Here is a 15,860-nt window from a genome sequence, read left to right on the forward strand (position 1 = left end):
AGCTAACAAATCTAAAAAAACTAAATATCCAGGATGAGTTAACAGTTGATTTGCAGTTCAATACAATTTGAATTTCAGCTTTTATCATTTTAACTATGCCATAGCCATGACCTGTAAAAGAGAGTCCAATAAAATGAACCATGCTATTGTTATTCAGTGAAAAAGACTAGGTATAGGGGCTCCTAGCCTAATTTTGGTATATTTATATTTGATCATCTGTCTTATCTCGGGCAATCACTCAAATTCCTTAAATTGGCAATTGAAAAAATTGCATGAGATTATCTTATGGTCTTTTCCTTTTAGCTATGACTCATTATTTTTTTTTATTCAAGTCCAATATATCTCATCAGAACCAGATTAAGGGGTAAGAAAGACAGGGTATTTTTGGCAACTTGGATTTCCCAAAGATGGTCAAACAAATATTAATTTCATCCCACACACTCTTCTTGCAAAGTGATGCTGACAATCCTCTATTGAAAGATGAAATCTCTGGTCCATCCAGTCAAACCTCAGCATATTTTGAAACTGCTTCCACCATGAGCACATGGTGAAAACTGACATTTGCCTGACTTCTGAAGCTAGGTTATAAAATAAAATATAGCTTCACCTGAAGCCGTTTTCTCTCTCTTTCTTTTTCACTGTATGTACTTACACCTTTGGAGATCTGATTAACTATGTAAGTAATTCTGAAGATGCCATGCTGGACATCACATAGAACAACTTAGAGTGACAAAAGATACCTGAGGACCCCTGCTATCCCCAGATATCCAAGTGTTCTGAGCTGGAATTCCATGAACATAAGTGAGGAAGTTTTCATGACACTAGCTCTAGTCATATTTAGAAAACTAAGATCATGGCATCTGGTCCCATGACTTCATGGCAAATAGATGGGGAAGCAATGAAAACAATGAGACACTTTATTTTGGGGGGCTCCAAAAATCACTGCAGATGGTGACTGCAGCCATGAAATTAAATGATGCTTGCTCCTTAGAAGAAAAGCTATGACCAACCTAGACAGCATATTAAAAAGCAGAGACATTACTTTGCTGACAAAGGTCCATCTAGTGAAAGCCATGGTTTTTCCAGTAGTCATGTATGGATGTGAGAGTTGGACTATAAAGAAAGCTGAGCACTGAAGAATTAATGTTTTTGAACTATGGTGTCGGAGAAGACTCTTGAGAGTTCCTTGGGCTGCAAGGAGATCCAACCAGTCCATCCTAAAGGAGATCAGTCCTGAATATTCATTGGAAGGACTGATGCTGAAGCTGAAACTCCAATTCTTTGGTCACCTGATATGAAGAACTGACTCATTGGAAAAGACCCTGATGCCAGGAAAGACTGAAGGCGGGAAGAGAGGGGGAGGACAGAGGATGAGATGGTTGAATGGCATCACCGACTCCATGGACTTGAGTTTGAGCAAGCTCCAAGAGTTGGTGATGGACAGGGAAGCCTGGCATGTTGCAGTCCATGGGGTCGCAAAGAGTCGGACACGACTGAGCGACTGAACTGACTGAACTCTAGTCACCATCAGTCTATGACTTCAGAACTACAGAGTTGAGTTGCACTTAAATTTCTGACACATGTGTATCATGGGAGATAATAAATATTCATTGGTGTTTTAAGTCACTAAGCTTTGTGGTAGCTTTTTAAATAGCCACTGTTACTAGAATAGTGCCCATCTATGGATTCTTAAAACATCATTGGAAATACAGCAAAATGGAGAAAAGCGTATTTACTAGAATGCTTTAGAGTACACTAATGTATGAATAAATTTATTGAATATAAATCCCACTGATAACCACATCTTAGTAGTATCAAGGATGTATACTTGAAGGGTGTAATTTTGCATATTTGTAAAAAAAACAAAAAACAAAACCTAGATTCAGAGGAACAGGATGGTGGAGCCAAATATTTGCCAATAATATCTAAAACCAACACATTAGGGTTAACTCATTTTCATATAACTTTCTGAACAAGCTTTATTTTGGGGAGCCGATCATAGAAAGGTAACTTTTCTCCTGCTTTGGGATACAAAATCCCTAAGAGTCTTCCATTCCAGCCAAAGCTTTCATAGCTCTATGGCTTGTGCAAAAGTATATGGTTTTTCTCTGTGCTAAGTCTTGAAGGTAAATTTTCTCATTAGAGATTTTAAAGATCTAAGGAAAGCCTGGGATCTTGATTCAAGCCATAAAAGTGTCCAAGAGGGCAGCTAAGTTAAGAGAGTATTAAAATCTGACACAAATCTATTGCTTCTGATTATGTCTATTGTGTCAGATTATATTATTGTTCAAAACAATTCACTCCCATTTTGAGAGGAGTTTATATGTTCTTTGTGTCCGTTGTGTAACTTACCATGCCAGTGTGTAGGTGGAATACACTTTCTTGTCCCATTGGAAGACTTGCCCACTGTAATCTGAGCGAACATGATGGGTGCCATGTTGGAGCAGAAGCCTTAAATATGACTGCACAGTTCAATTTAGTCTCTGGCTTCTGCTTTCTGCTCTGAGAATGGCACATTCCAAATAGAAGTTGCTCCTATAGTCTGGAGGTCTAGTAGACAAGACAGATGGAACTCTACTGGATTAAAGCCTACATATAATTTAAGTTAGAAATAAATCTCTGTGTTATATGACCCTGAGATATTGGAGTTATTCGTCACTCCAACAAAACTTCCCTGGTGGCTCAGTGGTAAAAGAATCTGCCTGCAATGAAGGAGTTCCTGGTTCAATCCCTGGGTTGGGAAGATTTCCTGGAGAAGGAAATGGCAGCCCACTCCAGTATTCTTGCTTAGAGAATTCCATGGAGAGAGAAGTCTGTCAGGCTACAGTCCATGGGGTCACAAAGAGTTGGAAACAACTGAGCAGGTAACACATACTTTGACCAACAAAGCTACCAAATATGCACATTAAGGAGGATATTAATTGGATGTATACTTACCCAGAGAATTGGAGTACTGTGACCTTTAACCCTTACTGAAAAGAAATGTGTGGAGCTGTATATTTATATTGAGGAAAGTTTTGTCTTGATAAATTAAATAAATTTATATTACATAATTTAGTTATGGGACTATGATGTTTTATAATCCCATACAGGATATAAGTAATTCGGAAAGGCTTCCAGTGGTGAGTTTGCACTTATTACATGAAAGTCACTGGAATGGATTTAACATTTGAGTCTAGATTTGACGGTACTTTTCAAGGGCAGTACTATGAACAGTTGGAAGAGACTGGGTTTGGTAAGAGATTGTACTAATAAGTGGGCTTCCCTGGTGGCTCAGACAGTAAAGAATCCACCTGTAATGTAGGAGACCCAGGTTTGATCCCTGAGTTGGGAAGATCCCCTGGAGAAGGGGATGGCTACCCATGCCAGTATTCTTGCTGGGAGAATTCCATGGACGGAGGAACCTGGCTGGCTACAGACCATGGGGTCTCAAAGAGTCGGACACATCTGAGCAACACTTTCACTTTCACTATATTAATAAAGCCCGGTTTTGAATGACAGAAACACAAATCACACGAGTTTAAGCAAAACAATAACTACTATTTTTATATAAATTAATAAAATGCTTGTGTGTGTGTATGTGTTGGAGGTAGAATATTAATTGGCTTTTATAACTTGAAATTTTCCTTGGTGGCTCAGCTGTAAAGAATCCACCTTCAATGTAGGAGACGCAGGTTCAATCCCTGGATCAGGGAGATACCCTGGAGAAAGAAATGATAACCCATTCTGCTATTCTTGCCTTTGAAATCTCACAGACAGAGGAGCCTGGTGGGTTACAGTCCATGGGGTAGCAAGAGCCAGACATGACTTAGCGACTAAATAGCAATGTAATTTGAAAATATAGTTTGGGACATGGTTGGGTTCATGATCTCAAATGATGTCATCAGTGTTTTCTGTTTGTCTTCCTCTCTTTTCTTTCTCCTGTTGCTTTTCTTATGTTCAACTTACTTACTCTCGTCCATCTCTATCTCGGAAGTATACCTCCCCTTGTTTTGTCTCTATTCTTAATGCTGAGAGTGTGAGACTGTTCAGAAGCCACTATGAGTGAGAATATGAGATAAAGTTGTATAAAGAAAAAGTAGTGCTCTATTTTCAGAAGAGGGAATAGATGGTAGGCATGCAAAATTAAAGAAAAAAAATATACCACAAAGGTAAATCCCACAAAGATTGTGTTCAGGGTGGCACAGATGTTTGCAAAGTTGCTTTTGAAGAAGAGTGGAAAGGATTCAATGCAAGTCAGTAGTTTTGCTGAGTGAGGTAAGCCAGCTTGATGCCGGAGCTGAACTGTTCAGGGTGACCAAGGGGAAAAAGGAAGGCCACCTTGTCCCAAGCACAGTAAACAAGTTCCCTACTAAAGGAACATCAAACAACTATTTTAAAATCTCAGTTTGAAAAAAAGGCTAGTACAAATTTACTTGCAAGGTTGGCAGTAGGAACTTGGAACTTGCTTCAGCATTATCTCTACATAGGTGCCGTGGATTCTAAACATGCTGCCTTGATATTCAAGATTGAAAGGGGAAAAATTCAACTTCTTTCCATCAAAAAATAGTATTAGTAGGTCACAAACTTTTTCCCACTTTGATTCTTTTGGTAGCATATTGTGCATGGTTCAATGCCTTTGTCTTTAGTGAAAAAAAATTCAAATATTTAAAAAGCTTTTTAAATACAGTCTCCCAGGTGTCTGTTGCAGCCTCAAGCCCCTTTTCTTTCTTCTATTGTTCTCTTAATTGTTACTTCACAACAATTAGTTGGTTATTCATATGCAAATATATGCAAATGAAAAGGGACTCAATATATGAGATTTTTACTACTATTTAATTTCTACTTTGGGGTCTACCGATAAGATCTGCAAAACTGATTTTTTTGTATCCTTACTCCTTGGAGGATAAAAGAGAAAGGGTAGTGTGAAAACAACCTAAATATCTCAAAAGCTCTGCCATTGTTAAGATTCTTCTTTAGCTTGGAAAGCCTTCTTTAATTATTTTTTACTTGTCTGCCTTGCTTTCACAGAAAATGTTGTGTAGAAGCTTCCATTATTTGATACTAACTAGTTATTTAGGATCCAGAATGGCATCTGAAGTATTATTATCAATATGGAAATGGGCTCAGAAAGGAAAGAAGTAATCATCAGACAAATAAATGGAATTTGATTGACTGATTGACTGAAATCATTGTTTTAAAACATCACACAATGTTTATTAAGTTAAATATTAAATAAATTTAATAAATAAATCAAAATATTTATTAAGGTAAATATTAAATATCATGAGCAAGGGAGGTCTGATGAATAAATTAAAAATACTTTTAAGCTTCTGAGAAACACCAGATTATTTGTAGGGTGGGAGGTGTGTATGTAAATGGAATGATTACTATTTTCCTCCTTGTAATAAAGATGTCTGCAAAATTTGCTGTCCTACTCTTAAGGAAAGGAAACCTATTTTCCATCCTGTGGAATCTAAGCCTCCCTTAAGTGATGTGTCTGACCAATGACTATAGCAAAAGTGGCTTTCTGGTACTTTAAGGCTAGGTCAAAAGGTGTTTTGTAGCTTTCATTAGTCTGAAAAAGTGTTCATTTTAGGAACCCAGCTGTTCTTTCTATAAAGAAGTCTAACCAGACTGCAGACAGGGCCTCGTGAAGCACAACTAAGTTATCTTGACAAAAGACTAGGCTAAATTCTTAGCCAGCATCAGCACCAACTTGCTAGCCCTGTGAGGGAGCCATCTTGGACCAGTCAAGCCACTCCGGTTAACATCTCATGGAGTGGAGAGAAGACACCCAGTGAATCCCCTCCTGACTTCCTTATCCACAATATCATGATCCAAGTAAACCGCTGCTTTAAGCAGCAGTTTTGATGGTTTACCATACATCAACAGGTAACAGGCACACTAGATACAGATCAAAAGGAACAAAGAAAAAAAAAAAAAGATGTTGTCTCTGTAAAAGCAGTCATACTACTTGTACAATTTCCCTTGCCAAGCTAAAGGGATCTATTCATGGACGGTTTAAAAACAGGAAGCAATTAAATCCAGTTTACAAATGCTAAAAAGAGCTTTTAATTGTTAAGTTTTCCTTCCTTGCATTTAACCTTGGCTCTTTTGGTCTCTATTCACCAGTGGACGCCCAGAGGAGAGGGAGGAGCGCTCTGGTGAGGATAAATGTGCCGGCCAAGACTCCAGTGTCCTCTGCACAACCTACAGATGCCTCAGTGACTAATCTTCATCTGCAGATAATTCAGAAACAGGGCAGATCCCTCGGATTTGAAAATGGGAACTAAAACTCATCCATCTTCTCCTGATGGCTAAACAGGCTATTATTAGCAGGCCAGATGATTTAATAGGCCGGGGATGGAAAGGCACATGTTGATAATTAAACACTCCAGAGTTCCATTCCAAAGCAAGTGTCCTTTAACAGCATGACTAAGGTTTGTTTGCTTTTTAAACCCTTTTCTTCCACTTCCAAGACTCTGGAATGTGTTCAGGCATCAACATAAACTTTTTCGATGGCTAGAAATGATGTGTGTCAAACCAATGCTCTGTTGTTTGGATGACATGTTACATGGAATTACCTGTCCTGAACCAGCTTTATAAATGTATACATCTATGAATTCTAAAAAGACTGATCCACTCCTTCAGCAAATATGAATTGAGGTCAAATAGATAGTGGTAGAATGATAGCATTGTCTTTCAGAGCTGACTCTGCCTGGTGGCTGTTTGACCTTGAAAAAGTCAGAGCAACATTGGTAACTTGGTTTGATCATATAAAAGTGAAGAATACTTGATTCTAAGTTTCCTTCAAGCACTAGAATGTGTTAATTCTACAAACTTTATTGTCAAACTGACTCATCTCTATTAAAAATATGTTTAGACAGTAGTTGAGTTAATTGGAAATGGATTGTTTTTGCTTTAAGCACGTGCATCAATATTCTTAGCCTTCTTTATTTCCCATATTACCCAAGATTACCATATTACCTGATTTCCCATATTACCTAAGATTATTTTTAAATACTGCTATTTTATAATCATAAATAATAGTAAATATTTATTTTACTCATAACTGTACACCAAGCATGAGCTGAAAGTTTTACAAATGTAATCTGTTATATATATACCTATGTGTATGTATATAAAAAAAAGAGTTAGTCACTCAGGAGTGTCCTGCTCTTTGCAACCCTATGAACTGTAACCTGCCAGGCTCCTCTGTCCATGTGATTTCCCAGCCACGAATACAGGAGTGGGTAGCCATTCCCTTCTCCAGGGGATCTTCCCGAGCCAAGGATCGAACCTAGGTCTCCTGCATTGCAGGCAGATTCTTTACTGTCAGTGCCAGCAGGGAAGCCCCAAGTATACATACATGTCTATATATTTGTATAAAACTACACACGTGTAAGTATACATATATACCAGAAACAGTGCAAAAAAGAAGACTGTAAAGTCAGCAAGCTCAGTGATAAAGGGACCTTCTGCAAGGGATGATGTTCTCATTGACCTCTTGGGGGATTCTTTTCCATCCTTAGCTTAGAATAGGCTTCAGGGAAGAATTGAACTACAGTGCAGGGGGAAAAAAATTAAAATGCTTTTCCAGAAAAATATCTTTCCTGCTCTTTGGAGATAAATTCACTTGATTTTATTTTTTGTGTATTGTAGCTTTCCAGGGAAAGGATTTTATTTTTTAAGCTGGAAAATTGCCATCTTGACATTGCTGTCTGTTATCTGTTTCTGAGTTACACACTCAGGTGCTTCCTTAATAGTAGACTTCCTTTGCCCTGAGAGTCACCTCTATGATATTTCAGTTAAATAAATGTAACGCAAGTTCATGATTCATCTTCAAAAGATATGCATCTGAAGCATGCCTTTTTCATCTTATTAGGGCTCAAGCTCATGCTGAGTAAGTCTTTGGTGCTCCTCCCTACACATAACCATAAAGGGGTGAGCAAGCAGGAAAACTTGCAGAAATGAAAGAGTCTTTAAGCCAGTGTAGGAGTTTCCAAACATTTAGAACATATCTAATGGATTGAAGTGACCCTGATTGAGGCCAGTATCAGGACTGAGTATTTGGACCTAGGCCTTTGGGTGGTAATGGGATTAGGTCATGAGTGTGGGTCCCTCAGGATGGATTAGTACTCTTTCAGTGAGAAGAGACATCTCTTTCTCTCTCACACTGAGGACGTAATGAGAAGTCAGTCATCTGCAAGCCAAGGGGGAGATATTCCACCAGAAACTGAATTGGTTGACACCTTAAAGTTCTCAGCATTTAGAATCATGAGAAAATGAATTTTTGTTGTTTAAGACCCCCAATCTATTTGGTAACGGCAGCCCAAGACACTAAGAGAGCTATTCTTTACCATTGCTTTGCATTCTTCCCCTAGTTTTGATATGTTTTGGCCTCCAATGGTTATCAGGCAACTCCCTTCTTGGAGGAAGCACTTGGGAATTCCCTTAACCCCACTCAGACCAAGACAACCCTACGATGTAACTTCCACTCCTGAGTTCTCCTCCAGTATCAGGATTGGGTTAGCTTCTTATTTTAACATCTCATTCTCTATTCTACCTCCACTTCTTGGCAGTTTACCCTAGGAACAGTTCCTTAATAAATCACAACCACAAGAATCCTGTTTTAGGATCTGCTACTGGAGAACCTGACCTAAGACACTTTTCATAAAGAGAAAAAAAAAATTAAAAAAGGAATGTCTGTACTGTTGACCTGGCTACCAAGTGGCTTGTAGAGGTTAGACTCTGGAGATAGCTTGAAATTCATGAAGAAATCCTTTCATATCTTTACCTTTTGTGCTCAGTATCAATGTGGAAGATCTGGCAGAGAGTTAGAGATTTCTTTTAACTCTAAAACAACCAAAGTGAGTTAACTGCTTTAACAGATACCTCCTGGTGTGCCCATCCAGTGTGTAATCTGCAGTCTCTTCTCTTCTCACCTCTAGGGTTAAGAGGTGAGTTGTTGCACTATCCACATTCCAGCCACTCTGGCCTTCTTTCACCTTGAATGTGTGTTTTATTTTTCAGTCACAGGGCTTTACACATGCCGTTTACTCTTTCACTCTTCCTGAAACTTTCTAGTTGTTCACCCTTCTAACCCCATCTCTAGATGCACAGCTCTTCCAGAATTTTATGTTTTGGGAAACATGGCCAAATGTATGAAAATAACTGAACTACTAAATCTGTGAAATTTGCTATGACTTGTACTGACCCTTATTTAGAAAACCACTGATTAAGCTGCCTTATTCTACATATTTCAGTACCAACTCTATATCCCAGTTGGCATGTCTTCTGTGTTTGCTCACTGATTCTTTACTATCTGCTCCAACTCTCATCACCATTTGGTTATTAAAAGGGCTCTTTTGTCAGCCAGTGTCTTCTCTGTCCTAAAACTAGCTCATTAGTATCACCTAATAGCTTATTAGAGAAGCAAATCCTTAGGCCTCATCTTAGACCTATTGGTTATTTAATAGAAACTCTGAGGACAGACCCATCAACCTGTGTTTTGGAAAATCCATCTGTCATTTTGATATACATTAAAGTTTGAGGATAACTGATCTAAACGTTACAGGGCTTTGAATCTTAATATATAATGGCAAGTTCCAGGAAACCAAAATGGAACATCCAAGATAAACAAGCAAACAACATTTCCTCAAGATCTTGGCTATTGAAAATCATAAGTGCCTTAGTTCTCAGATGATTTGTATTAATCTGCTCACATTACCACTAACAAAGTACTGCCAACTGGGTGCCTTAAAGAACAGATATTTACTGTCTCATAGTTCTGGAGGCTGGAAGTTGTAAATTGAGGTGTCCTCAGGGTTGTCTCCTTCTAAGGGCTGTGGGCAGGAATCTGTCTCATGCCCCTCTCCTTGCTTTTGGTAGTTTACTGATAATATTTGGCATTCTTTGGCTTGGGACAGCATAATTCAATCTTCATATAGTGTTTCTATGTCTATGTGTTAAGTTTCACTTTTCAGAAGGATGTAAGTGGTTTTGAATTAAGGCCAACACTAAGAATCTCATTTTAACTTCATTAGCCCAGTGAAGACCCTATCTTCAAATAGTGTCACATTTTGAAGTACTGGAGGTTAGAACTTCAACATATCTTTCTTTTTTTTAATTGGGGGGGGGCATAAGTTAACCCACAACATGATTAAGTCTTTTTTTTTTTTTAATGCCCCCTGGGTTATATCCACTCTTCTACTGAGACAGTGGTGACTACAGCTAAATGCTTGAAGGATAATCAGACAAGAGGAAAAATTTGCAACAAAAAAAATAATTACTATCTAGTAAAGAAAGTTTTAGTAGAAATTGAAAGATGAGGAACTTGATTCAGCATAAACTCCAGGGCTTATTGTATTAGTCTGCTTGGCTACCATAACAAAATACCACAGACTGGGTGGTGTAAACAACAAAATTTATTTTCTTACAATACTGGAGGTTGGAAATTTAAGATCAGTGTGCCATCATGGTTGGGTTCTAGTGAGAATGCTCCCCTGTGTTGCAGGCAGCCTCCCTCTTACTCTGTACTCACACAACCTTTTGTGTACTACGGCACAGACAGCAAGCTATCCAGGGTCTCTTTTTACAAGGACACTAATTCTATGATGAGAACACCACCCTCATCTATTTCCAAAGGCCTCATCTCCAAATGCCATCACATAAGGGGTTAAGGCTTCCATATATGAAATTTGAGAGGATTCAAATGTTTAATCTGTAACACTTACCCAGAGAGTTTCTGATTTGTTTCATCTAGGGTGGGGCGAATCCATCTGAATTTTTAGAAATTAGCAAGCAATTGTGATGCACAGCTAGCTGTTCAAACCTTTGTCCTAGATCTCTATTTCCATGGAAAAGTCCAGTAATTACTGATATGTATTGCTAAGCAACACAGAAGAGGAAATGAAGCTAGTCAAAGCTTTAGTATCTTCCTTCATCGTCCTGATTGTCATGAGTACGTCTTGTCAGCCCCTCTCTTCTGTAAGCACCCAAAGGAAAGTCACTCCATTTCTAATAGCCCTTCTCCAAATCCTCACAGAGGTGACTGCTTATTAAGTTCTTAACAAATATAAGGTGATTGGCCAAATAGAATCTTGGATTCTTTACTTCAACCCCTTTGTTTCAATAACTATACAAATAAAAAATCAATACATGCACATTATTAATTCTCTTCTGTGATAGAGAAATATAAGGAACACATGTTGGAAATTTTATTGCGTCTGGCTAGGTAACAGGGGCAAGGAAAGGCAAACTCGGCCTCTATTTAGTAATTAGTCTCTCTACTCACTGTCCCTCTTTTATAATCTGGCTGCTTAGTAAAAACTGCTGCTGCTGCTGCTAAGTCGCTTCAGTCGTGTCCGACTCTGTGCGGCCCCATAGACGGCAGCCCACCAGGCTCCGCCGTCCCTGGGATTCTCCAGGCAAGAATACTGGAGTGGGTTGCTGTTTCCTTCTCCAGTGCATGAAAGAAACTACTCTGATGTAACTGGCTGAAGTTTATCCGAATTGGATATATCCTTACATATCTGTGAGATACATTAGGGATCAACAGAGATGTCTTTCCCATACAGCTACATTATAGAAGGAGAGATGTAGAAGGCATTCTAAAACTCCTGTCCCTCCCATCACTTTCACCTTTTGTTGAAAAATAAAAGTATTTAGGATGTCAAGAGCTTAGAAGATATGTTATAAAAACAATGATCTGAAAGTTGATCCTTCCTCCCCAATTCTCTTCCACAACATCAGAGTAAAACCACTCACATGCTACTACATTCTGGAAAATAACAGTTTCCTATCTGTCCACCCATTACAGGATTTTTCTATTAAGCCCAGAACACACTGATTTGTTTGGAGAGATAAATTCCACCCCCAGCATTTCTTTAAGAATCCCTTTATAATTTCTCCTTATCTCTCCTCTTGCTGCTATTGTTTGATAGTGCCACTTAAACAGGTCTTTCCGCAAGGTTACTCAAATTAAACATTAGCCAGCTCAATAAGCAGCTACAGAAAACTACTGACATTATCTAGCAAGATAAACATCCACACACCAAACTTTTGAGATTTCTTTATTTTTACCTTGAGTGTCTCAAGGGAATGTTTTTCAAGACCATCTGACTTATTTTCTCTTGTGTTTTTAGATGTTAAACCTTCTGGTACTAAATGGACCATGGGGTATTGATAATTGGCTAGATTTCACTGAATTTTGATAAAAGCAAATTTAGTGTTTACATGGTCTGTTCTTAGATTTGAGAGAATGAAACTCTACCTTCAGAGATTCATTTCTTCGAATTAAACAATAACAGATAGGAAAGAAACAATGTTTCCTTTATCTTTGATTCTCTAGGTAAGGCAAACACAAAACAATCTAAACAACAAGCAAGCAGAAAGTAACAACAACAAAGAAGACCTAAGTAAAAATTAGAACATCAGAGATGGTCCACTTCTAGGAAACTCAGATACTGGCTAAGAGCTCTGGATGCCTGAATGCTAAAGTGGAGTCGGGTACTACAAGGGGAAAATGAGATCTATAACAGGAATGTCACAGGTGGAGGTATCATAGGTATTCTTGAGCTGCTTCATATTTAATCAAGAGCAAACCCTGCTCTAAGTCAAGAATCCTCTCTTCTCTGTAAAAGTGAACTGTATACACACTTTAGATGCAGACATGCTTCTGGGAAATCAGCTCTTTCCATTGTTACTGGTGAAACTGAGATGATATTGAATGTCGTTAAGCTCAATTTGATCATCTGTGAGGGGTTCATAATAACATACATCTAACAGTGTTGGTGGGAAAATAAAACGATGTAATATTTATAAAGTATCTGACTTGTACAGAGACTACCTAAATACTAGCCTGCATCCAGCACAGAAACCCCATCTTGACCTCACATACAATTTAACTTTTCCTTTTCTCCTGCCTTGCTGATGCTTCTGCTGCTGCTAAGTCACTTCAATTGTGTCCGACTCTGTGCGACCCCATAGATGGCAGCCCACCAGGCTCCACCATCCCTGGGATTCTCCAGGCAAGAACACTGGAGTGGGTTGCCATTTCCTTCTCCAATACATGAAAGTGAAAAGTGAAAGTGAAATCGCTCAGTCATTCCGACTCTTAGGGACCCCATGGACTGCAGCCTACCAGGCTCCGCCGTCCATGGGATTTTCCAGGCAAGAGTACTGGAGTGGGTTGCCATTGCCTTCTCCATCTTCTGCCTTGGGAATACGTGAAAGAAAGGATGTATCATTATGGCAGAGAATAATACAAATTGTATAAGAATCACCTGACAACTGGTAGCTGATTTTTCTTTTTTAGTGGTGCAATCTGGTTTTATTAACACATTTGATTCAAGTAACATATCTTTGCTTCCTGATGGCCAGGTAGGACACTAATAAGGCTCCAGTGATTCAGATTCCAGAGAGTCCAACCACCTACAAAACTTGGGATCTCAGAGAGACCTTGGGCATTTCTGGAGTTCTGCATTTTTTTTTTTCCTCTGTGTTTCCCACACCCCTCAAAGGTCAGAAGAAATCATAAGATTGGGCTTTGAATATGTGGGACTGGTGATTTTCAACAAGAGCATCTTTAACATGGAAAACTACTAAGTGTCCCAAAGACACTTAGAAAATGCATTAGAAGAAAAACAGGCCCCTGGTTTTTATTATGTTATACAATAGAAAATGATAATTATTATTATACACAATATGCTAATATGTTATATATGCAAGTATGTAATATATACTTAATTATAATTTATGAATATGCCAAAGCCTTTGACTGTGTAGATCACAATAAACTGTGGAAAATTCTGAAAGAGATGGGAATACCAGACCACCTGACCTGCCTCTTGAGAAACCTGTATGCAGGTCAGGAAGCAACAGTTAGAACTGGACATGGAACAACAGAGTGGTTCCAAACAGAAAAAGGAGTCCGTCAAGGCTGTATATTGTCACCCTGCTTATTTAACTTATATGCAGAGTACATCATGAGGAACGCTGGGCTGGATGAAGCACAAGCTGGAATCAAGTTTGCCGGGAGAAATATCAATAACCTCAGATGCAGATGACACTACCTTTATGGCAGAAAGTGAAGAAGAACTAAAGAGCCTCTTGATGAAAGTGAAAGAGGAGAGTGAAAAAGTTGGCTTAAGGCTCAACATTCAGAAAACTAAGATCATGGCGTTCAGTCCCATCACTTCATGGCACAAAGATGGACAAACAGTGGAAACAATGGCTTAATTTATTTTTCTGGGCTCCAAAATCACTGCAGATGGTGAGTGCAACCATGAAATTAAGAGATGCTTACTCCTTAGAAGGAAAGTTATGACCAACCTAGACAGCATACTAAAAAGCAGAGACATTACTTTGCCAACAAAGGTCCGTCTAGTCAAGGCTATGGTTTCTCCTGTGGTCATGTATGGATGTGAGAGTTGCACTATAAAGAAAGCTGAGCGCGGAAGAATTGATGCTTTTGAACTGTGGTGTTTGAGAAGACTCTTGAGAGTCCCTTGGACTGCAAGGAGATCCAACCAGTCCATCCTAAAGGAGATCAGTCCTGGGTGTTCACTGGTAGAACTGATGTTGAAGCCTCAACTCCAATACTTTGGCCACCTGATGCGAAGAGCTGACTCATTTGAAAAGATCCTGATACTGGGAAAGATTGAGGGCAGGAGGAGAAGGGGATGACAGAGGATGAGATGGTTGGATGGCATCACCGACTCAATGGATGTGGGTTTGGGTGGACTCCTGGAGTTGGTGATGGACAGGGAGACCTGGCGTGCTGTGGTTCATGGGGTTGCAAAGAGTCGGACACAACTGAACAACTGAACTGAACTGACTTTATGTTAATACCATTATTTGATATTTTATTATTATATAGTAAATACATATTACTCTGGGATCCCCTGGTAGCTCAGCTGGTAAAGAATCCACCTGCAATGCAGGTGACACTGGTTTGATTCCTGAGTTGGTAAGATCTCCTGGAGAAGGGATAGGCTACCCACTCCAGTACTCTTGGGCTTCCCTGGTGGCTCAGTAGGTAAAGAATCTGCCTGCAATCAGGATACCTGGGTTTGATACCTGGGTTGGGAAGATCCCCTGGAGGAGGACATGGCAACCCACTATATGTACTATATGTCCTTTGGGAATACAGAGTAAGATGCTCTTCACAATAGCTGTCAGAAAATGTGGGAGAAAATGCAAAATCAGTAGTGACAACCTATTCATGAGGAATCAGTTTTCAAGTAATGTGCAATTCAGGGAGAAATAAAGAAGTAGGGTGTGTGTGTGTGTGTGTGTGTGTGTGTGTGTGTGTGTGTAAATAAGGGCAGGGAGAAGAAAGGAGATAGAAGAAAGAAGAGAGCAAGTTCTGAAGGCTTCCAGTTGCTAAGGATCAATTCATGTGCCTCCTGAAACCCTCCAGGGTGACTGTCTAGGTGAGAGCAGAGAATATTTTCTTTTTATCTTTCAATCACTGCCTTTGTAGATATAAATAAGCATATCGATCACTGGAAGGTGATAATGGTTTCTCAGCCAAAATGTCATTTGTTGTTGGAATTCAGTTCCCTGTTGCCTGATTTTTATGTCATTCTCCTCAAGTCTTCAATCTTCTTCAGACATGGTCAACATACTGGCAGGTCTGAGGAAGACATGGTGTATGGGACATTCTCAAAACACAGCCAGCCTGGCCATGGGATATGGTGCTAGGTTCACATCTGAATTCCCAACCCCCTCCTGCTTGCTACTCTTGATATAAAGAATAAGCTTGATTTTTAGTTCCTGACAAGAGTGGAAATGAGAATACTGCTCTCCCCTCCCCTGAAGTGATGTCTGATAGTACCAAATATCAGAGAGAAGGAGAGAAGCATCTAAACACA

The 15,860-nt window shown here is 39.2% G+C and overlaps 2 long non-coding RNA genes across 2 annotated transcripts in view; one reads left to right on the top strand and one right to left on the bottom strand.

The window, feature by feature from the left end:
* LOC145527894 (uncharacterized) overlaps positions 1-6,888 on the top strand; it is a 30,435-nt gene extending 23,547 nt beyond the window's left edge. The window contains exon 3 of the long non-coding RNA XR_014069982.1: positions 6,115-6,888. This is a non-coding gene — a long non-coding RNA (uncharacterized LOC145527894). The remainder of the gene's footprint in view (positions 1-6,114) is intronic.
* The window catches only part of LOC145527916 (uncharacterized), a 157,985-nt gene that overhangs the window by 57,282 nt on the left and 84,843 nt on the right, over positions 1-15,860 (bottom strand). The gene's annotated exons all lie outside the window — the stretch shown is intronic.

This window comes from Giraffa tippelskirchi, chromosome 1 (genome assembly GCF_054371585.1).
Source record: "Giraffa tippelskirchi isolate mGirTip1 chromosome 1, T2T-mGirTip1v1.2.pri, whole genome shotgun sequence".
Classification (NCBI taxonomy): domain Eukaryota; kingdom Metazoa; phylum Chordata; class Mammalia; order Artiodactyla; family Giraffidae; genus Giraffa; species Giraffa tippelskirchi.